Here is a 23,720-nt window from a genome sequence, read left to right as displayed (position 1 = left end):
GTATCTGAAACTAGAAATATAACTGTGAGGTCCTATTGTAGTTATGCAAAGTGTGGGCCATTAATGGTGATTTGGAATCTTAATGGCTCCCATTAACCAGGACAATTGACTGTAGACGGCTCTGTTTTACTTGTAAGCCTTCCTGTATACCTGTGGTCTGGCAAGTGGGTAATGAAATCTTACAGTGACATGTGATCATGTCTCCTGAACTGGAATCCATCTTTAACCTGGTGCTTTTCCATTGAGAAGGAGGGGTGGAAACCCAGAGGGACAAAGGATTCCCACCTTATGCAAAAGATGTATAAGGGGGTGGAACAGAACAAAGGGGGCGGCCATCATGAGAAATCCCCTAGCTACCACCTGAGCTGGAACAAGGGCTGCACCGGGGAAAGGATTGTGCTCAGACTAGGAAGGCATCCAGTCTGTGAAAGAAACTTATTGAAACCTCTCTGAGGGTGAGATTTTATCTATATTCAGTTTTATTACTGTACTAGACTTAGACTTCTGTGTTTTATTTTATTTTGCCTGGTAAGTCACTTTGTTCTGTCTGTTACTACTTGGAACCACTTAAATCCTACTTTCTGTAAGTAATAAAATCACTTCTTACTTATTAACCCAGAGTATATATGAATACTGGGGGGGGGGGGGGAACAGCTGTGCATATCTCTCTGTCAGTGTTATAGAGGGTGAATAATTTATGAGTTTACCCTGTATAAGCTTTATACAGGTGTCAAGGTTCCTCCCCCACTCTGAACTCTAGGGTACAGATGTGGGGACCTGCATGAAAACCTCCTAAGCTTACTTTCACCAGCTTAGGTTAAAACTTCGCCAAGGTACAAATTAATTTTATCCTTTGACCGTGGATTTCCACTGCCACCACCAAACTTTAACTGGGTTTACTGGGAAACGTAGTTTGGACACATCTTTCCCCCCAAAATCCTCCCAACCCTTGCACCCCACTTCCTGGGGAAGGTTTGGTAAAAATCCTCACCCATTTGCATAGGTGACCACAGACCCAAACCCTTGGATCTGAAAACAATGAAAAAACATTCAGTTTTCTTACAAGAAGACTTTTAATAGAAGTAAAAGAATCACCTCTGTAAAATCAGGATGGTAGATACCTTACAGGGTAATTAGATTCAAAACAGAGAATCCCTCTAGGCAAAACCTTAAGTTACAAAAAAGACACACAGACAGGAATAGTCATTCTATTCAGCACAGTTCTTTTCTCAGCCATTTAAAGAAATCATAATCTAACATATAGCTAGCTAGATTACTTACTAAAAGTTCTAGGACTCCATTCCTGTTCTATCCCCGGCAAAAGCAGCATACAGACAGACACAGACCCTTTATTTTTCTCCCTCCTCCCAGCTTTGGACAATATCTTGTCTCCTCATTGGTCATTTTGGTCAGGTGCCAGCAAGGTTACCTTTAGCTTCTTAACCCTTTACAGGTGAGAGGATTTTTCCTCTGGCCAGGAGGGATTTTAAAGGGGTTTACCCTTCCCTTTATATTTATGACACAGGGTAAAGCGGATTTATCTGAACCCCACTGGGAGTTGGGCATCTGAGTGTTAAAGACAGAAACACGTCCCAAGTTGCTTTCAGTTAAGTCTGCAGCTTTGGGGCACATGGTTCAGACCCTGGGTCTGTGTTGGAGCAGACTGGTGTGTCTGGCTCAGCAAGACCGGGTGCTGGAGTCCCAAACTGGCAGGGAAAGCAGGGGCAGAAGTAGTCTTGGCACATCAGTTGGCAGTTCCCAAGGCAGGTTCTGTGATCCAACCCGTCACAGGCTGCTTGAGGTTGACTGTTTCTGTGGAGTGCAGCTGTTGTGTGAAGTCACAATTGCACAGGGTGAGATGGTGCAGTCTGAAGATGAAGATCAAAACCCTGACTTTCACTTATAGTTCACTTGGGAGTTGAATAGTTATACCTTCCTAACGTAAGCCCTTTGCATAAGAGTAAGAGTTTCCACCAAAGCTACATTCTGTAAAAGCAAAATGCAAAACAGGAAGGGGAGGGGGGCAGAAAGGAAAGCTCCTGAGAATGACAATTACTGGTTAACTGTAAAAAATGGAGAAAATAATTGAGACAGATGACCAGATTTAGTAAAAATAAACTTCACAATTAAAAAGTAATTAAATATTTGCATTTCAGCATTAAGTTTCTGCTCAAAAGTTTGGGGAACAGCAGGGTGACAGTGAAGATTATTGACTGTAATTTGCTGAAGTTTTTTAACTCGATGAGTTATATGCAATGTATGGAAGCTTTATTCGGTTCTGCATAGCTGCTTTATTATTCTTTTAAAGTGAATCATTTATAACTGTTCTCAAAGATCTTTTATCAGCCACTTATCTCCTTCAGCTGGACTTGTGATGTGGCGGGATAAAATGAATTGCTGGCTAATAGTGTGAGAATTAATCGGACCAGAGCAGCAGGAGAGTAATGACTTACTTACAGTTAAAAATTTGCATTTGGCAGCAAAAATGCAACACAAAATATAGGGAAGTTTTAACCTCCATCCCTGACCTTAACACTGACAAATGTCTGTGACACAGTGAGCTACAAGGTATTTGCTTTATATTGTAAATTTGGTTGTCATTAACTAAACAGAGCCATTTATTTCTTTTTGGAAGAAGTTCAGGTTTCCTAACAGATTCCACCCTCCTCCTGCAATGTCTTCAAATCTTCCATCCATCAAACTAGTCTATTTTTCTCAGAGCTTTGGTACACTATTACAAATCTTTAGACCAATAAAGCTTTCTTCAAGATTTTGCCCCCTAACTTATAACCATGTATTTACCATCCTGGCGTTCAGTGCATCAACAACAGAAAGATTCTGAAAACATTACTGATGCATTGTTACAGTGATTTCTGTAACACACACCCATCTTTCTACCCACGCATTGGTCTCTTTCAAATCTCCTGTTTAGTTTCTTGGTTCTCAAATGATGTTGGAAAAGCTGAACCATAAGGATAATTTTCTGTTCTTAATCTAAACTAAAACAGCACAAATGCTGCAAAAAATGCATCGTGAATGTTAGTTCAAATCAAAACCACAAATTCATGTGATAGTCATTATCATTAATCTTCAACGAACATTTGAACTATTAATTTTTTATTCCAAAGAGTGTAAATGGAAGTAAAAGTCTCCAAACTCTAGTGCAAATATATCTCCGCATGTATATTCCTGCAAGAAAACCTTCATGTAGCTGTTGGAATGTTTTGGTTCCATGTAAATTTTGCTAGCTTGGACAAGCAAGGGAAGATGCGTGTGCGCGCACACACAGAGAGTTAATACACCTCTGAAAAGACTGTGCTCTGGTCTATTCCAGGTGCCCTGCACATACCTACTCAGTTAAGAGTTGGTCTCATCTGTTTAAAAAACAGAATCTTTGGGCTGAATCCTTCAGTTTTTACTCAGGCAAAAACCCCTATTGGCTTTAGTGTGGCCTAGTGGACAAAGCACTAGCGTGTGTCTTGGGAAACCTAGGTTCTGCTGTTGGGCAAGTCACTTCACTGCTCTGTTCCTCCAGTTTTCCCATCTGTAAAATGGGGTTAATGATACTGAATTTGTGCTCCTTTGTAATGGGCTTTGAGAAATACTGCTGAAAAGTGCTAGTTAAGAGCAAATTATTATTTTTAATGAGTATTTGACGTGAGTGAGTTATACAGGATCGGGCCCTATATTTTTCACTAGACTGGGTGATTGATATAAAGAACTTTTTTGATTTATAATTTTCAGGATCCATGATACATTTTTATTCTCTGTTTGCAGTGTGCAGCAGAATGTAATAAGATCACATATTATGCTTAGAATAAAAACATCCCAGGCTTGTCATGACTATTATAGTGTAAAACAAAATTATCAGGAACAACTGCTAATCCTGTTGGCCTTTGATTAGAGTCAAGTGTTTCTGTGATGTTACAAGCTGGCTGTGCTATGAATAAGTCAATGTAATTTGCTCTGAATTGTAAATGCTCAAATAGGAATTTTCCTGCTTTTCTGTAATTTTTTTTCTTTTAACTCTTAGAATTTGAGACGTCTGTTGCATGTTTAGGGTCTCCCAAATATATGAGGTGTTTTTAGAGAGAGAGCCAAAATCTACAGTGACAGAAGAAGAAATACTGTGACTAGGGAGTGTCCTTGTGTAGTCTCTAACAGAAAATATATTGGTTCAGAGAAACATCTCCATACCCAGTTCCAGTCCATAGTAAAATCTGTGATTCTCTAGGTGCAGATGAGAAGGCTTTTGTTGAATGGTAATATCCCAATAGTGTACTCTTCCTAAATACTTTGCAGATACTGAATAGCTGAGGGGACTGTAATGAGATGAAGAACCTTTCACTTCTTGAAAAGAAAAGGAGTACTTGTGGCACCTTAGAGACTAACCAATTTATTTAAGCATAAGCTTTCGTGAGCTACAGCTCACTTCATCGGATGCATCCGATGAAGTGAGCTGTAGCTCACGAAAGCTTATGCTCAAATAAATTGGTTAGTCTCTAAGGTGCCACAAGTACTCCTTTTCTTTTTGTGAATACAGACTAACACGGCTGTTACTCTGAGACCTTTCACTTCTTGGTTATTCGTTTGAACCTTACATCTGGTGGTGGAGGAAAGATGGTTCAGTGGTTGTGGTCCTTGTTAGGGACTTGGGAGATCTAGTGTTAATTCCTGCTCTGCCACAGACTTCCAGCGTGACTTTGGACAAGTCACATAGTGTCTCTAGGCTTCAATTCTTCCATCTGTAAAGTGAGAATAATACTTTTCTATCTCAGACAGGTGTGTTATCTTCAAAATACATTGAATATTATGAAATGCTCAGATATTTTTTTTTAAAGGGGGCCACATAAGTACACTAAATTATTTGCTGTGTACAGACTTACGTGAAATGAGTTTGTATGCAGTGGTGTTGTAGCTGTGTTAATCGTGAGATATTAGACACACAAGGTGGGTGAGATAATATATTTTATTGGACCAACTTCTGTGGCTGAGAGACACAAGCTTTCATGCTATATAGAGCTCTTCCTCAGGTCTGGGGAACGTACAGGTACTTAGCTGTGACCCTGTAAGTACCTTTCCCAGATCTCAGGGCGAGCTGTGTGTAGCTTGAAAGCTTGTGTCTCTTACCAACAGAATTTGGTCCAGTAAAAGATATTACCTCACCCATCTTCTCTCTGTGAAATGAATTTGGTAGTTACAGTCCTATTCCTAATGGACTGATGCTAGTGATCAATGGCTCCATGTCTTGTTTTGTTGGCAGCCGGTATCAAGTGGAGTGCCCCAAGGGTCGGTCCTTGGGCCGGTTTTATTCAATATCTTCATTAATGATCTGGAGGACGGCGTGGATTGCACCCTCAGCAAGTTTGCAGATGACACTAAACTGGGAGGAGAGGTAGATACGCTGGAGGGTAGGGATGGGATACAGAGGGACCTAGATAAATTGGAGGATTGGGCCAAAAGAAATCTGATGATGTTCAACAAGGACAAGTGCGGAGTCCTGCACTTAGGAGGGAAGAATCCAATGCACCACTACAGACTAGGGACCGAATGGCTAGGCAGCAGTTCTGCAGAAAAGGACCTAGGGGTTACAGTGGACGAGAAGCTGGATATGAGTCACCAGTGTGCCCTTGTTGCCAAGAAGGCTAATGGCATTTTGGGATGTATAAGTAGGGGCATTGCCAGAAGATCGAGGGACATGATCATTCCCCTCTATTTGACATTGGTGAGGCCTCATCTGGAGTACTGTGTCCAGGTTTGGGCCCCACACTACAAGAAGGATGTGGAAAAATTGGAAAACATCCAGCAGAGGGCAACAAAAATGATTAGGGGACTGGAACACATGACTTATGAGGAGGGGCTGAGGGAACTGGGATTGTTTAGTCTGCGGAAGAGAAGAATGAGGGGGGATTTGATAGCTGCTTTCAACTACCTGAAAGGGGGTTCCAAAGAGGATGGATCTAGACTGTTCTCAGTGGTAGCAGATGACAGAATGAGGAGTAATGGTCTCAAGTTGCAGTGGGGGAGGTTTAGGTTGGATATTAGGAAAAACTTTTTCACTAGGAGGGTGGTGAAACACTGGAATGTGTTACCTAGGGAGGTGGTGGAATCTCCTTCCTTAGAAGTTTTTAAGGTCAGGCTTGACAAAGCCCTGGCTGGGATGATTTAGTTGGGGATCGGCCCTGCTTTGAGCAGGGAGTTGGACTAGATGACCTCCTGAGGTCTCTTTCAATTCTATGATTCTAAGATGTCCGCAACACAAAAATCATAATCTCGCTGGACACCATACTATTTAGAAATGGAGATTGTTTTATAAATGTGATGTACAAAGATGCTGTTTGGCATTTACTGTTGTCAGAAGTATCAGCCAAGAGGCCAAGAGCTGAATAGTTTTTCCAGGAGTGACTTGAGGCCTATTGGAGAGGAACTAGGGGAATGCTGATGCAGCTGCTGCCTGTGTCACAGTTCTTCTGTGAATAAACCAGGCACTTAGGTCTGTCGGGCTGGCAGTGCAGCACAAGTGCCAAAAATGTATGTAAAAAGATGCACCCCGCCCCCTCCCAGAAAAATCTACTAAACATTGTCAACTTCTCCCTCAACTCCTGATGTAGACTGAGTATCGGGGTGGGAGGGAACTGGCTTACATTAAGATCTGTTAGCTTCTACAGTGAGATTCTCACAAGGGAAATGGTAAAAGCCTGGTCACTCGGCACATTTTAAAAATCAGACTGAACACCACAGTATTACTCATGTACAATAGGGAACATTGGTGATGGCAGGGAGCTGGGCTGGATGACCTATGGTAATAAATGGTATGTTCTGTCTCTAGATTCCGTGAACACTGTAGATTGCTCTTTGGGCAAACAATAAATAAATGGGCATTAGCATAGCTTTGAGGTTTACCTTTAAGTATAATATACACTTTTCTTGTTCCCTGTGTATTTTGCTAACAAAACACTAATTTTGGGAGAGGGTGGGAAGAGGTGGACATTTGCTTCAGATCAGGCTGGCTGACAAATTTTGTTCCTTTTCATTTGACAAGGCTTGGGCTATTTAGTTTGTAAAGCATCTGTCCAGAATCACAGGTGCTTCTAACATCAATACTATTTACACAACACTGAAGATTGCAAACATATTTACCAAGCTGCCTGCACAGTAAAGCAAGCAACCAATATCATAATAACTTTGGACCCACGCTTTTTATGGGCCTGATCCAGCCACCATTGAAATTAGAGCTGAAAGTTCAATCGGCTTCAATGGGAGCAGAATTGATCCCAATAGCCTCAACCCATCAACTCACCACCTTCCTAAATGCCTGAAGGGGGGAAAGGTTGGAGGGTTTTTTGATGCTGCCTGGGTGATAGAGATGTTAGAATTTGAGGAGTTGTAATGCATTAAATTGCAAAGAGGGTGAAAATCCTTCAAAATTTCCCCCTCTAACAAGTCTTTGAATGGAAACAAATAGTCAAGCCCAGTGCATTTAGTTGTGGTGAGATTTGTCAAACTAAGTCCTTACTTTGAATAGATTAAAAAGAAAAGGATGTATCCGATGAAGTGAGCTGTAGCTCACGAAAGCTTATGCTCAAATAAATTTGTTAGTCTCTAAGGTGCCACAAGCACTCCTTTTCTTTTTGCGGATACAGACTAACAGGGCTGCTACTCTGAAATCTTTGAATAGATAGATGCTCCTTAAGCTCTTCTTAATTACAGATATTAGCATCACACTGTGCCATAAAGCACCACTCCTGTCAATTTCAACACAGGGCACAAGTTCGTCTAATAAATATTACTCAGTCCTAATCACTGGAAATTAAACTTTGTGAACAAACCTAGATGCTCGCATTCAGCACACACACTTGAAAGTTGATTTCTATCTTGAGCAGCATTATTTAGACAGACATTATCTTTTATCTCTGTGTGCAAAGCAGCTGGAAGTGTAGCAAGTGAAGTTTATTTCTCCTCTTAAGCTTCGGTGCTAAACAAAACCATGTCTGTAATCAGCAGCATGGACATTAAAACAAATTAGTATGCAACACAGACTATTAGTCACTTTTCAGATGTGGACACAAGACTGTAGCTTCTGCTCTCGCCTCCTGCACACCCACAATATAGGATTGTTTATTTTCACTGCAAGTCTTCTGCTTCCCATAATATTCAACTTGTTTCCTCCAAGCAGTGAGGTGACTCTGACACCTAAGGTTCAGATGGAACCATTTGTACTCAGAGAGCCCTATAGGAATACTTTTGGAATAGGGTATTACTCAGCATGAATAATTGTGACACAATCTGGCCCTAACTGAGTGATGTGTGTTTGAATCCAAAAATCCAAATGCTATCAACAAGTACATACAGTTCAGTTGTTGCTGTAGTGATCACCATTAAAATGAGCTTTTACCAGCAGTTCCCACGCGACAGCATATGAGACATGAGTTATTTCCTACCCTGCGTGTAGGGAAATATTGCAGTATGGGTCTGATCCACAGCTGGTCACCCTATCTGACGCACAAATGGCTCTTTTAACACAGATATGGGGTGTTTTACTCGGACTTTGTTAATAAAAGTAGTGAGTGTGTTATCTGTCACAGAACTGAAGTGGTTGCAAAAATGTTTTCAGCTGGTTCTGTGTGGTGCAAAGCCAATGTGAGGGACAGCTGTGTTTTGTTTCCCCCCCTTCATAAGCCAATGCAGAGATGGAGGCCTTATTATGAACAGTCTTCTAATGGCGGGGATTTCACATACAGCATGTTCTGCAAGTGTCCTTTATTAGTCAATGCTGAAGAATAGCTCTGTCACAAATATAAAGGGAAGGGTAAACACCTTTAAATCCCTCCTGGCCAGAGGAAAAATCCTCTCACCTGTAAAGGGTTAAGAAGCTAAGATAACCTCGCTGGCACTTGACCAAAATGACCGATGAGGAGACAAGATACTTTCAAAGTTTGGGGGGGGAGGGAGAACAAAGGGTTCTCTCTGTCTGTGTGTTGTTTTTGCTGGGACCAGAGCAGGAATGCAGATCAGAACTCCTGTAAAAAGTCAGTAAGCAATCTAGTTAGATATGCGTTAGATTCTGTTTTGTTTAAATGGCTGACAAAATAAGTTGTGCTGAATGGAATGTATATTCCTGGTTTTTGTATCTTTTTGTAACTTAAGGTTTAGCCTAGAGGGATTCTCTATGTTTTGAATCTGATGACCCTGTAAGGTAGTTACCATCCTGATTTTACAGAGGTGATTCTTTTACTTTTTCTTTAATTAGAATTCTTCTTTTAAGAACCTGATTGCTTTTTCATTGTTCTTAAGATCCAAGGGTTTGGGTCTGTGCTCACCTATGCAAATTGGTGAGGATTTTTATCAAGCCTTCCCCAGGAAAGGGGGTGTAGGGCTTGGGGGGATTTTGGGGGGAAAGACGTTTCCAAGTGGACTCTTTCCCTGTGATATTTGTTAGACGCATGGTGGAGGCAGCAATAAAGTCCAGGGACAAAAGGTAAAATAGTTTGTACGTTGGGGAAGTTTTAACCTAAGCTGGTAAAATAAGTTTAGGGGGTTTTTCATGCAGGTCCCCACATCTGTACCCTAGAGTTCAGAGTGGGGAAGGAACCTTGACAAGCTCTGTGGAGCTTGAAAGCTTGTCTCTCTTTAGTAACAGAAGTTGGTCCCATAAAAGATATTACCTCACCCACCCACCATCTCTCAATGGCTGGAACGGCATTTGTAGCAGTCTCTGGATAGAGCACACAACTTGCTCTCTAAACTAGAAGGGGAAACTCCCCATTAGCTGTAGCAGTCAGAGAAGAAGCTAGGGAGGAACTCAGCAATGAGCTGGAGGACAGAAAGTTGTCATCTCCCAAAATGACCTGGCAGGTACCACCCAAGCTTTGATGCAAAATAGCCTTGTAAAATTCTATTCACCCAGAGTGATTAATATTTCTGGACAGGGGAGTAAAATCAGATTTATTTTTTCATCTTCATGGTAAAAGGCAGGTGGACAGACTCTGTATCTAGGCTGGAGAGTTTTGCAAGGTTAATGTAACCACTGAACGAGAGATCCCATTTGTATTGTAAATATAGTAAAAATATTATTGCACTGCATACCAAAATGATTACAATATATTTTGGTAGGCTATGTACAGGCACTTCAGTGTTTAGGGAACTGATCATCTCTGAACCGGGTGGGAACCTGGCAGACTAATCTAAAGTCTTAAGTGAAGGATTTATTATTTAAATAGGTAAACTGATCTAAGTCCTAAAAGAGCCTCTTAGTCCAGCTCTGTGTCAGCACTTAGCCTTATTACTGTCATCTTCATTGTCTGTGTGGAAACTGAATTGCGTGTCACACCTGGAAAATGTGTGATAGTGGAATCAATTCAAATCAATGTGTAATTGACAGTAGGAGGGATTTCAGACTCTAGGTTACACTGCTCTGCACTTATACCTGGCCTCTTCAGGAATAAGGGTTTGAAATTTCATCTTTGTTGTCAAGAACTAATTTCCCAGAGCTGAAAGAATTACAACGAGTGTGTTTGTTTCTTGGGTCTTTCTTCAGCTTTAAAGAGAATTCTCTGCTTGGGAAGGTGCCAGATTGACCACGCTGGAAAATGAATGGGTAGATCAAACTGCTCCTATCATGTGCCTGAATTCCTAACTTTGGAATTGCTTGTAGGGGAGAGTGGGCTGGTTAGTTTCCTGCCTGTTTGGTCTTTAACCTCCTGCTGAGACCAGCTCAGCACTACTGACTGAAGTGGTCTATCTTTTTTTCTTTTTTTACATGGTCACTTGCCACCTAATTCACTAAAGTGGTTAAGCGCATGTGTAACTTGAAGAGCATGCAGAGTCCCATAAGCACATGCTCAAGAGCTTAGCTGGATGTGGTCCTAGGAACAGAACTCAAGTCATCTCACACAGACAACAATGCAACCAATGAAGTGAGCTGTAGCTCACGAAAGCTTATGCTCAAATAAATTGGTTAGTCTCTCAGGTGCCACTAGTACTCCTTTTCTTTTTGCAAATACAGACTAACACAGCTGCTACTCTGAAACCAGACAACAATGAACAACCATCAGATGGCAAAAATACTAAGCTCCTGCTAACTGGGACTGGGTTCCAACCAGTGGCATAGCCAGCATGCGATCTTTGGGTGGGTGAGTGGGTGGGGGGGGGTAGGAGAGATGGGGGGCCCACCTCCCCCCATTCCCTGCAACCGGCTTTGCGGAGAGTGATGGATGGACCCTCTGGCCAGGGGCCCCAGGCACGCACCCAGCTCTGGGAGGAGATGCTGCTCTTCAGCACGTACAGCTCCCCCAGGCGGCAGGCCTACCTTTTTTTGAAGATCTCCTCTACCACTGCCTGCTCGCTCACCCTCCTCCCAGTGGCAGATTAGCCACTGGGTCAACTCGGGGCCCCGGAAAAATGGGTGCTCCCGTACCCCAACCTGCTCCACCTGGCGCTCCTGCTGGGAAATGGGGTGGGAGCGCAGGAACTTGCTCCACTCCATCCGTCCTGCCAGTGCCCCAACCTGGAAGCAGGGTCGGGGTGTGGGGGATTGCCCCGTTCCACCTGCCTGGCCCCGGCAGGAGCTCCAGGTGGGCAGAGCAGAGCAAGCCCCCACGCGCCAACCCTGCGCCCTGGCTGGAGCACTGGGTGGAGCTGGGTAAGTCCCCGCGCCCCAATCCTGTGCCCTGGCAGAAGCACCAGGCAGGTGGGAGGAACGCTGGGGCCAGAGCAGAGCTGGGGATGGGTGTGTATGCTAAGTGGGTGGGACACGGTCCATCTGTGGCTACGCCCCTGGTTCCAGCCAGCGACCTATCAGCCAAAGACTCCACAGACCATTATTATTCTGCGTAGTCAGCCACAGCTTTACTTCCTGATGCGGCTCTAGTCTATAACAAATGAAAAGATATAATAGTCTTCTTCTGTGTGATGCATGAGAACGCGATCCAAATTAGAAATTTACCTATAAAAATAACAGGATCATAACAGCTGCAGATGAAAAAGAGATGTTCCGTGATTGAGTCCACTCTCCTTTCAGAGCAGGTTACAGTCCCTGATAGCAGAAACATCGATATAGATATGGGTCCAAACTAAAATCCTGGGCTGGAATAACTCCAAACTGTCGGGAACTTAAAACTAGATGCAGATTTTGCAGCCTGAGCCCATTTCTAATCAAGAGGAAGCTTATACTGTGAGAGATCATAGCTGGAAGGGAGGAGAAGCGCTAAGATGGAACACCTGTTAGATGGGGTTGAACACTTTCTTGGGTGTATTGAACTAACTGTAAACTACTTCTAAGGTTGAGGAGCCTAATGTAAGAATGCTTATGGCTGGTTTTCAGTAAAACCACTTTTTTTTAAAGCTTGGGAAGGAGGTAGCCGATTCTCTTTCACTCTATTGTACTACTGTCAGTCTTGATGTGGGAGCCGGGCGGCCTGGGCTGAATTCCCACTATTCGTAGAATGAGAAGGGATCGCTGCTATTCCGTTATGCCTGGCTGAAGACACTGCATTGTCTTCCATGATGTATATGTCACTTTTCATTAATTCTGAGAGGCCTGCTACTTTAGAAACCAGGGTAAACAGAGTAGTGTATTGGATTAGATCTCTGCTGTGAATAAATTTATTTCCCAGCAAATGTAAAAAATGAGCAAGGCCAAAACCCCTCAGAGCAGAAAATGTCACAGTGATTGCTAATACATTACTGCGCAGAGAAATGCCTAATAAAACCCCTATTAGGATGTCATACCTGCTTACTAGTGAATTCTCCAGAAAGTTTATTTGATATGTCTAAGCCAATTATCAAAGTCTTAGTGATAAGAAGCAGCTCACTGGGCCCGAATGTGTCAGAATAGAATGACTAAATTGTGGGAATTCATGGGCCTCTGCTTTGAATAATTAACTTGGCTCTTTGTAGAAAGCATACACTTTGGAAACTAATTTTCTCTTTGCACAAAGCATTTTGCCCTTGGATTGCCTTTGAAAAGTAAACTGTTTAACTGTGAGGTTATTCCCGCTATCTTCATTCTATTTGTCTCTGAGCTTTTGTCTTCCTTATTTTCCCCTTCTCTGTGCTCTGCTTCTTGCTGTTGTTGCATTGACTAGACTTGATGCTTGCTTAAAATTGCAACATGGTATAATGTCATTCCCCACTAAATATAACATGTACTTCTGCTCGGCATGGGCATTGTAGTGACAGGTACCCCCCCATCTCCTTTGGTTATACTCTAAGAATGGCAACTTTATGCCAAAGCAATAACTTTATTATGTTTGTTTGTTTGTTTCTGTTATATGGCAGAAGGTGTACATAGGAGACTGAATAGCTTAGTAGATAAGTATTCTGATACTGAGCCTTGCACTTCTTGGGTGAAATCCTGGCCCCATTGAAGTCAATGGCAATACTCCCATTTGACTTCAGTGGGGCCAAGATTTCGCTCCTTAAGACACTAATTTGAATCTGTGCCAGTTTGGTAGCAATTACCAAAGGTGATTGGCTGTTTGGTACCTTACTTGAAATCACTCCACTTCCTAGTGGACCTCAGAAGAGCAACCACCATGAGAGCACCTTCTTACTCCAAGCAGTGGCCACTCCTGGTTAGGAGTGAGGGTCCTGGATGAAGTGGTGTAGGGAACCTTCTGGTACCACTGCCTGTCCGGTACCCATGCTCTGTATATACAGCGAACTTCATTCCACAAGACAAGTCAGGCACCATATTCACCCATGACCTCCACTAAACACAGAACACCACTTTACTTGTGTTCATGCATGCAAGTAAGTTTTAGTATTACTAGTTGTACTTACTTGTACTGTGGTAGTGCCCAAGGGCCAACTGAGAGTGAACCCCCTATTGTGCTAGGCACGGTACCTAGAGTCACAGACAGTCTCTGCCCCAAAGAGCTTGCAATCTACGAGACAGACAAAGGATGGAGAAATGGGGTCTGACATTCAATCAGAGTGAGCAGGGCAACGGTTTGTAAGTTTTATGTTCGTTCCGTGACTCTTTTTTTTAATTTAAATTCCTTGAGTGGGGTTTTGTTAGGAAGTGACAAAAAAGGGGACATAGGTAACGGGGATAAGGCACTAGGAAACGGAAAGGGAAAGAGGAAGGAGAGCATGGAGGATAGGCGGAGCAAGGCTCAGGTGAGGTGGCTGCTAGCTTCAACCCTCTCCTGTCCCTTCACTAGCATAGTCTGATGATGTCATTAGTGTCCAACAGTCCCTGCTGCAACTACTGCTCATGTCCTCTTGAGAGTTTCTCTGGCCCCAGGGGGCTGGGTGGCTTTTTCACATTTGGGAGAGGGATTAATAGTAGTGACAAAATTGAGAGTTGGCAACATTGTATTAAGGACGCTCTTACATATTCACTCATTCATGTTTCACTGGAGCCTGCTGTCCTTTTCCAACTCCATCTCTTCTCTAGGCTTAAGGACATATGAAGCCTTTCTCTTCAGATTCATTGCTAGCCTAGACAGGCTCTGTTCTGTTGGTGCAAGTCACTGAGTTCACCCTCAAGGGGGCTGCACTCACTTACATTGGTGATTAATTTGGCCCATTATTTGAGTTTGGAGTGGCCCTCTGCAGCAAATCTCAGTCATCCCCACAGGGTAAAATGGGGATGGATTGCAGTGATTAGAATGATCCAGAACGATGGTTAGAACACTTTTTCTGGGCAAATGAAATTTTGGTTTAAGGAAGTGGGGAAATTTTTGCAATTTCCCCCCACTTTCCAACCTGCTCTTCAATCTGTATTTTAGAAGAGTCCAATGGGGAGCAAATGCTACTGGACTATCACAACATCCTGGTTGCTGCCTTCCTCTGTTAGCAAACTGTGCTGTGTTAAGTGAGCTGTCAGTATATCAGCCTGGCGTGACTTGCTGATATGTCGGACTAGGTGGAAAAGTTCTCTGGCTTAATGCACTTAAGATAAGAGAATGGCTTCTGCTCAAAGGGAATGTGCGGAAAGATCCTGCAGTCCTCAGTAAGCCTGTCCAAATTGTCTGCCAGCCACTGGAGGATGAAATTGAGTTTAGCACTACAGCATGTACTGCTAAGAGCAAACCAGTGAGTAAATATTTAAAGGATATAGGCTAAGCTTCACTATCATTTACCTGTATTTTGTTTGGATGACAGGAAGTAGCAGAGTGCACTGCAAAGTGAGATTAGGTGCTCGAAATGAGGTTGTAGAGATTAAATGCTTATTTCCTGAGGAACCCTTCATTATGGTAAAATGGTAGAAGGCAGATTTTTGTGAAGAGTTTCCACTTGGCTGCATGATTAAGTGTTCAGGGGACTATATAATTGGCAATATACTTTGTATATTCCTGTGTAAATAATTTATTTATTTAAACCTCACAATGTATAATACTTAAAAACTTGTCTGCCAATAATTCACAGGAGGTAGAAAATTATAAAAGTATAAGAGCAGGATTAAGGATGTTATTACAGGGGATGATTGATCACTACAGCTTTCTTCTAACAGCAGTTTTACCACAGAGGTGTAATTTGTGAAATACAAAACGTGCAGGCCCAGTAAATGGAACAGCTTGATCTGACTTGATGTTCTGTATGTAAAAACATGAGATGAAACATTTCTGCACTGTGGTGCATATCCTGTTTATATTTCATTGGCAGAAGTCAAACAGTAGAATGAATGGCTCCCCCTTAATCTGCATGGCCCTGTTAAGCAGTTACGCATATTCCCCTTTCAGGGAGAATGTGTCAAAGTAATTTGTGTAAGTAATAACAGGTGGGAGCTGGTTGGGTGTACTGTGTGTTGAAGAAATGTAGGGTAGCTCCAGTTGACTTCACTGAAGACACTTTTATTTCTACCAGCTGAAGATCTGTGGCTCTTATACTGAATTATTTTATTTTTTTCATGCATCTCTTCATGGTTTATACATTTCAAGGCAGCTGGTGACAGTTGTCCTATCTCCCTAAAAGTAAATGGAACTATGACAACTGATAAGGATCTGTCCTATTCTAATTTAGAAGGATTTGGGGTCCTGCATCTGAATATAAAAGGTGTACATGAAAATTAATGTCAAATATCTATTTGCACCAGTCTTTTTAAAATTTGCTGTGTGGTTAAGCGGGATAACATAACAGGAAAAACAAGTGGTAATTGCCTGTGTGTTAGATTAGTTACAAAAACAGAGAGAGAGATAAGGAGGAAGTGCTGAGATCCCCATGCAATGTATTCATTAGCAACAGGGGAAAAAGTAAAGAAGGGCTGAGAAAGCAAAGTTTATTTTGTGCAGGAGATATTTAAAGAGTATACATACAACAACCACCCCAGAGATCCAACAGGAATCAGTTGCCAGAGGCAGGTTTAGCAAATGGTTGATCACCACCTGCAGGACACTTGCAAACATTGTGGATGCTTTCAAGTGGTCACACAAGGCATGGCGTGGTGTACTAGCCATAGGGCTTCATTGTCTTGCACTTGCATTTATGCACAGTGACTATAAAACATTACCATCTTTATCTGGTGGCATTTCCCCCTTACTTTGTACAGGTGTCAATGACTACACAAGGGACAAAGTGATGGAGAGTAAAGCCTTACATATCTCAAATGTAGAAAGAGATTGAGAACTATTTGTGCTGACGAGAGCTGGTGAAAAAACAACTTTTACTTTGTCTGGAAAAATATTAAAGAAAAGGAGAACTCTTTGTTTCCGTCGTTTCTCTTTTGCAGGATTTGTTGGGTTTATATTGAAGAAACAAAAGCACAAGACCAGAAAGTGTTTGTTTTCAACCGGGGGGGAATCACTACTGAAACCCAAACACTTTTGGTTTTCATGTGTGTTTTTGTTTTGGTTTTTTTGGTGAAAAGTTTCAACAAAAATGGAAATTTTTCTAGAGAAAACTTCTGTTTAGTGAAAAATGGCTTTTTGATTGGAAAAAAAAACATTAATGAAAAATGTTTTGACCAGCTCCTGTGCTGACACAGCAAAGACATTTAGGTGGAGAAGGAAGGAGCAATCAAAACAGCTGGGTGTGTCTTGGAGCATTCCAGTGGAACCATGCCAGACTCAGCATTTTGCTTCACAGGGGGGTTCTGTGGATTTTCTCTTTGACTCGTGCTGCCTGAGTTATACATGGAATTTTGGAACTCAAAGTAACATTCAGTCAAACCCACTGTATTTCACCTGGTTTTATTATAAATAAGTTATACCATAAATTTCACACAGTTTGAACAATTTACAGCTTTCCGTTGAATCAAAATTAAGCCTGGGTTTGCTCAGAAAGTTTTTGAACCTTAGCGAGTCTCTTGAGGAATCAGGGCTGAGCTTAGGGTTTGTAACAGAATCTTGACCCTGGTGAGTTTTGTGAGGTTTCTCGTTCTGTTGTGAATGTTTTCAAATGTCTTCAGATAACAAGATATTTTAGGCTTTTAGTGTTCCAGTCATACATCTCCTGGTCTGCTAGACCTAATTCAATACACCACATAGAATTCTGGTTACCTTTTCCTAGGACAGATAGTTTTAGCTTGAAGAGAATGTGAAGTAAACATGTAAGGATGATTCCAGGTTTTAAGATTCTTTGCTCAGAGGAGAGGTTAAAAAGGATCATTTTATTCCCACTGGACAAGAGAAGATTTTGAGGTAGCTTCAAAAGTGCCTGGAAAATGAGGGATTAGAAAAGATTGGAACAAGATTCAACTAATTCATCTTGGGCAAGAGGGGGTTCCAAACACATGGGGACATAATCAGGAATGTAGGATGTTTTAGTAAGCACAGAATTCAAATGTAATTGTTTCCCTTACTGGAGGCCTCAGCTGGCAAGTGAAGGCATCCAAACAGGATGCAGACCTTACAATTGCCATTCATTCTGTTGTCATTTGGAGATGAGACTACAGCATTAGGCTCATGAAGCTGCAGTTTAAATCTCTTCAGAAATCACAACTGGTGCAGAATTTGGCTGGCTTGTTAGTTGGAGGCTCTTTCATGAATATAATACACCTGTGCTCTACAAGTGGCCTGGGACCTACCTAAGAGACTGCCTCTCTTTCTGTGACACACTCCCATACTCTTGGTAAGTGGAATTGCCTTTTCTGATGATATAAAATAGGGGAGGGCAACTGGTAGAGTGTCCTCTGTCAGGGTCATTGACTTTTGGAACTTGCTTTCTTCCCAGGCGCTTTACTGACTGAGTATCTGAGCCTTCAGGGCAGCTGCAAGACATATCTTCCCCTCTTGTCTTTGAGGAGATGGGTGGTGAGTAGGGCTGGTGGCTCTGTGGGACTCTGTGGGTTGTATGCAGGGGAATATATTCATTTGTATGCCATCTATGTTATGTTCAATTCACTCTGGGGGAATTGATGTCTGTTTATTCATGTAGTGCATTTTAAAATAAAGTTCATCAAGGGCATCCAGATCAGTGGATGAATACTCTTGTTAATGGTTGTACAAATAATAAATAAATAGCTTATGTGAGTTTGAGACATACCTGGGAGCTGAAGGATGCTGTGACAAAGTAGGGGGTGGACTGAGATTAAATATAAGGAGATGGGTTTGAGGGGCCCAGTTGCTTTCCCTGTGTAGCATGTTTCTCCTTGCCATGTCTACCTTCTCTTTTGCTTTTTTAAATCTTTCTCCTTCTTTATAGATGGGGAATTTATCTAAATTTCAGTTCCATATAATATTGCTTGTCTTGCAGAATTGCCTCTCTTGTTACAATATGTCATAGTGTCAGGGGTATTGAAATGAAAATGAACCGAAATCGCTTGATTTCAGAGAGGATTTCCCTCCCCCATAAGTACCATTATTTGCATTCAGTGAGAGTGGTCAGCACTTTCTCTCCAGTCAGCCGTGCTGGTTTTAACTTGTTAATCTGCAAATGCAACTAATTAGTTCTGCTCTGTTTAGGACAAGCGAAATCCACTCTATCCCCATGGTTTATTATATGCTAGAAAGTATATGTTTAAAGATCAATGGCTCTTGCGTATAAAACGGACACTGCGTATAATTGCCTGGTGTACCCTGGTAAACTGTGCAATTAGAATTACAGTACATGTCTGGTCCTCCCTAGAACACATCATTTAAACTACAGTAGTAGATTTTTAGTTTTAGTAGAAGTGCTGATCATTCTGTTGAGCAGCCAAAAAAAAAAAAAAAAGGGGAAAAAGGAAAACAAGATCAAACATTGGTATATTTCAGCTTTGACATTTTAAAAGCTTTTCTATAAGAAACAGGCTGAGGACCTGAGGCTTGGTGTGAGATTGGATAGCTCAGGTCACTTTATCTTATCTATTTTTTTTATTTTCAAGACTAAATGATCACAAGAGGGCCACATTCAGTTATGAAGTAATGCTGGTGTGAGTTACAGGTTAGGTGTAAGAAGCTCAGTGAACTGGCACTGTACTACTGTAACTTGCACCAATTTGACATTCTGTAGGTGAACAAAACAAAGGTAACTTCCATAAATTACAAGTTTCAGAGTAGCAGCCGTGTTAGTCTGTATTCACAAAAAGAAAAGGAGTACTTGTGGCACCTTAGAGACTGACCAATTTATTTGAGCATAAGCTTTCCGATGAAGTGAGCTGTAGCTCATGAAAGCTTATGCTCAAATAAATTGGTTAGTCTCTAAGGTGCCACAAGTACTCCTGTTCTTTTTTCCATAAATTAGATATTCTGTGGGGACGGAATTCAGTCTGGTGTAAAATGGATGCAACTTTTGTTGGTCCTGGCTCATGCTACAGCTGATATGGATCCCAGGAATGCTGCTGATGGTGCAAGGATTGAAGTAGCATATGTACCACTTTATCTTATGCTGTCTTGTTAGTTGCTTTTCCAGCTACAGCCCTGCAATCTGCCCATGTTGTCCAAATAGTTATACTCAATTTGCACACCCACAGACTACATTATATTGCAAATTACACTCTCTTGCATTTTCTGACCAATTTACACCTGACAGGGAATTTACACTGTCCTTTGTCACAGCTGAATTTGGTCCAGAGACTTCCACTGGAGCTGTATCCACTTACATCAGACTGAATTTGGAATACATCCTCAGATGGTGTAAACCAGCATAGTTCAATAAAAGTTAAGGGAGCTGGGATGACTTATACCAGCTGGGGATCTGCTCCATGCTGTCCTGAAGAAGAAATGGCTGAATCAATGATAGAAGCAACCAGCAGCATAGTTTCTTTCAAAGGAAAATCTTTTCAGATGGGAGACACATATATAATACAAAAGACAAAGAACATCAGTTTGCAGGAGCACTAGGCTGACTGAACAACAAAAGGACAAATGGGTTACACAGAGGTAAATCTGTCTTGCACAGATTCCTTCCCCTGCTTTGGTGAGGATATTCCAGTAACCCAAATGGAAAATTGCAACGTATTGGCAAGATAGGAATATAATGTATGTATGGAAAAAAACTGTCCTACAGCTGGAATATTGATGTGGATAATTACCTATCTACATGTTACTGCAAAGTCATCATCTTGACCAGTCAAAATAGCTTAATCCCTCCTGCAAAGAGAGTGGGTATTAAAGTAGATTGCTGTTACTGCCCTCTACGCACATCTACTGTGTACTATAAATGCCATTGATAAGAGCCATCCCCACAGCAGTATATCATCTGCAGCTTTGCATTCCAGCTCTTCTGATCAGGAAAACAACCCATCTTGGATGCAAGATGCGGTAAACTGGAAAGAATAGTACCTACTCCTACCCACTGATTTGGAGAGGGAAAGATGCTAGCTAAATTCCTTGATATTTTACCAACAGTGGGCCAGAAACCCAGCTGATGTAAATTGGTGTCAGTAGCATGCATCTGATTCAGATAGGTCAGCCCTTTTATCCATTGGCAATTAGTACTGTGGGTTTTAAAATACCATGATTTATTCTGTCGAGTTTGCATCAGTACAGAAAACATTAGTCACGTTGGATCATGTTAGCCTTTAGAGTGCTGGCCTTTTTTAACCTGTTACTGAAAAGAATGTATAGAAGAATGCAGAAATGTGTCTGTCATCACCAAAAGGTTAATATTTGTCATTACTGATAGTACAGCTATAGTGAAAGGTACAGGATATGTGCTAAACTCCCCTATTCAATCACACTTTGAAACCCAGGCCCACTTATTTAGGTTCCCAAATAGGGATTTAGATTAACTTTAGAATCCTATTTAAAAAAAAATCTGGTCCAGTACTAACAAACCAAGGGGAGAAGGAACTGAGGGGAGGGGTAATCTGTTGATACCTTTGGTCAATAATGGGTGATTTCCTTGTGTAGGGAATACCTGCCCAGAATGTGACTTCAAACGCTCGAGTTTTGTTTTGAGTGACACCCCCCTTTCCTTTCACTACTACTACTCTGTCTCTTTATTACAAATGGCCACATCAAATGCTTTTATGTGGTGTTTTTTTTTTTTAAATCACAAACCTTATCTATCCCCTGTCTTTTTAAGGGAATCTGCACAATGGGAGACTGGCTTCCTCAGGCCTGACTGGACAAAAATAATCTCTCTCTCCGGATCACTTGTGTGCTTTGTGTAAAAGTTGCTTCTGTGTCTCATTCCCCATCTGTAAAATGGGGGATAGGTAAAGTATTATCTCCTATGAGTGTCGCGAGGATTGATCAGTCGATGGTTGTGCAGATCCCTGACCATGTTAAATGCCAAGTTCCTTTCTGTCTTGTCCAGGGCACCCAAATTTAAATGTCACAAGTGAGGGCAGTTGAGATGGACCCGGTGTTTGTTCAGGTACATCATTGCTCTGCTCACTGTGCCACGTGGCTGAAAGGCATTGCAAAACGCATTTTAAAAACAACCCCCCTCACGTCAGTGTTTCAGACGCAGTGCTGTATTGTCTCCTGTTGAGCAGAAGGTCATGACTCATGTTCGGCACCCATACATGGGCTCGTATCCAGAACTAACGCTGCACTGCAGTAGTGGGGAGAGACATCAGATGTCTGTCAGATGAAATGTTAATCCAAGCTTCCCCTCTCCCTGTCTCTGGTACAGTAACTGCTGTTTTGACATTTCAAAAAGATTTAGGGGATAATGCCTTATTCTGGCTAGAGCAGGAAACCCCTTACTCTTAAAGTGATAGCTTTCCCTTTCTCGTTAATACTGGTCCTACCACCCAAAGCAGCATGTGAGATGTCAGTCCGTGTGCAAGTGTTGGTGTGTGTGTTTGTTCGCAGTAATAGTATCTAGTTGCTTTGGAAATCATTTTGGCATACTTTGAATATGAAAGGTGTTTTATCAAACTGGCACTTATCCTGTTCTGTTCCAACATCTCTCCCACTAACACTAGAGCTCTCTCCACTCTGATATTTCCTTCTTCCTCTGACCTTTTCTGACTGAAGTGTATTGAACCACTTGAAGTCTAGTGAAACCAGCTATGTGTAATAAATTTCAGGGCTGCAAGTAACCTGAAAACATAGATTCTTTCTTTTTTTTTTTTTTAAAAGAAGGTTTTATCTTCAGTGGGTTGAATGAATTCCTCTTCTAGAAGTGATGTTTCTTTCACATTCTGTATCTAAATTTGTGTGTGTGTGTGTGTGCAGATGCGTGCTTAATTCCAAAGTCACCTCTTTACTTGTGGCTCTTCTCCAATCCTGATGGGGGTGGGTTTAGAAAAGATTTCTAGATTAAAATACGGTTATTACCTTTTGATATAAAGGTACAGATTAAAAACACTTGAATGTAGCTGAGTTGCAATAGACACAATTGAAAAAACTTCATCACTCTTGTGCTGTCTTTAAGTGTAATGATTAATGTACCATTGCAAGATGATATATATGTCCGTAGATTGCTGTTTGAATTACTGTGCCTGCTTTATGACTTATTGTTTCCCCCGATCTCTGAACATTTTATTTTAAGATCAGTGAGGGATTAAAGCACTTCCTTTTTCTTCTCAGCAAGACTTGAAAGAAGGAGGTTGGGGGAGAAAGACGACTTATGCTGGGCTGAAGTTAAGCACCTAGAATCAAATCAATCACTTTTCACTGAAGCTTATGAAAACTTTAACACATGTTTAATGGTAAACAAACCCAAGGAACAGACATAAGATAGATAGATCTTGCAGCCAACATATATAGAGATCTATAAACTGCTAGATTTAGCAGGTGGCGTGGGAGTTAAGCACATTATCTCATTCTGTAGAGGTATGTAGGAACCCAAGAAAAAGAACAAAAGAGGTCTGCAATTAAACCACTCTTAAAAATGCCATTGTATTAGCTGTTAGAATTGTGAGACTATGTAGGGACAACTTTTAGCATTGGAGCCTTAAAGTTCCACCTGTCTTGTAGGAAAGGAATCTATTCTTTACAGGAACTCGTTGTTCAGTGGAACGCATCCTGCAGGGCAGGATATCCGTGGCAGGACGGATGGAGTTTTAAGGCCTCGGAAAGTATTGTATACTTCGGCTTTTAAACTGGAATTCTGGTGTTGTCAATTCTATGAGCATGCAGAGATATGGCATGTTCTTAAGCTACTGCTTTTCTGGGAGTACGTTCAAGAGGGAAAGGGTACTGCCAGTATTTATGCTGTGTGCTTGGAGAATTTTGGCACTAAATTAGCACTACTGAATGTCCTAGAAGATTTTAATTTACAGCTATGGTAACTAACTCATTGTGGTAACTGAGTGTTGGCATTCTTTGAGGTTCAAATTCAAGAGTGCATGGGATCATTATCGACTCATTTATTAAAATCACAGGGCCAGATCTTCAGTTAGATTAAATTGTCATCAGTCCATTGACTTCAACTGAGCTAGGATAATATATACAGGT

This window comes from Natator depressus, chromosome 5 (assembly GCF_965152275.1).
Source record: "Natator depressus isolate rNatDep1 chromosome 5, rNatDep2.hap1, whole genome shotgun sequence".
In the NCBI taxonomy this organism is placed as follows: domain Eukaryota; kingdom Metazoa; phylum Chordata; order Testudines; family Cheloniidae; genus Natator; species Natator depressus.
This window is presented reverse-complemented; position numbering follows the sequence as displayed.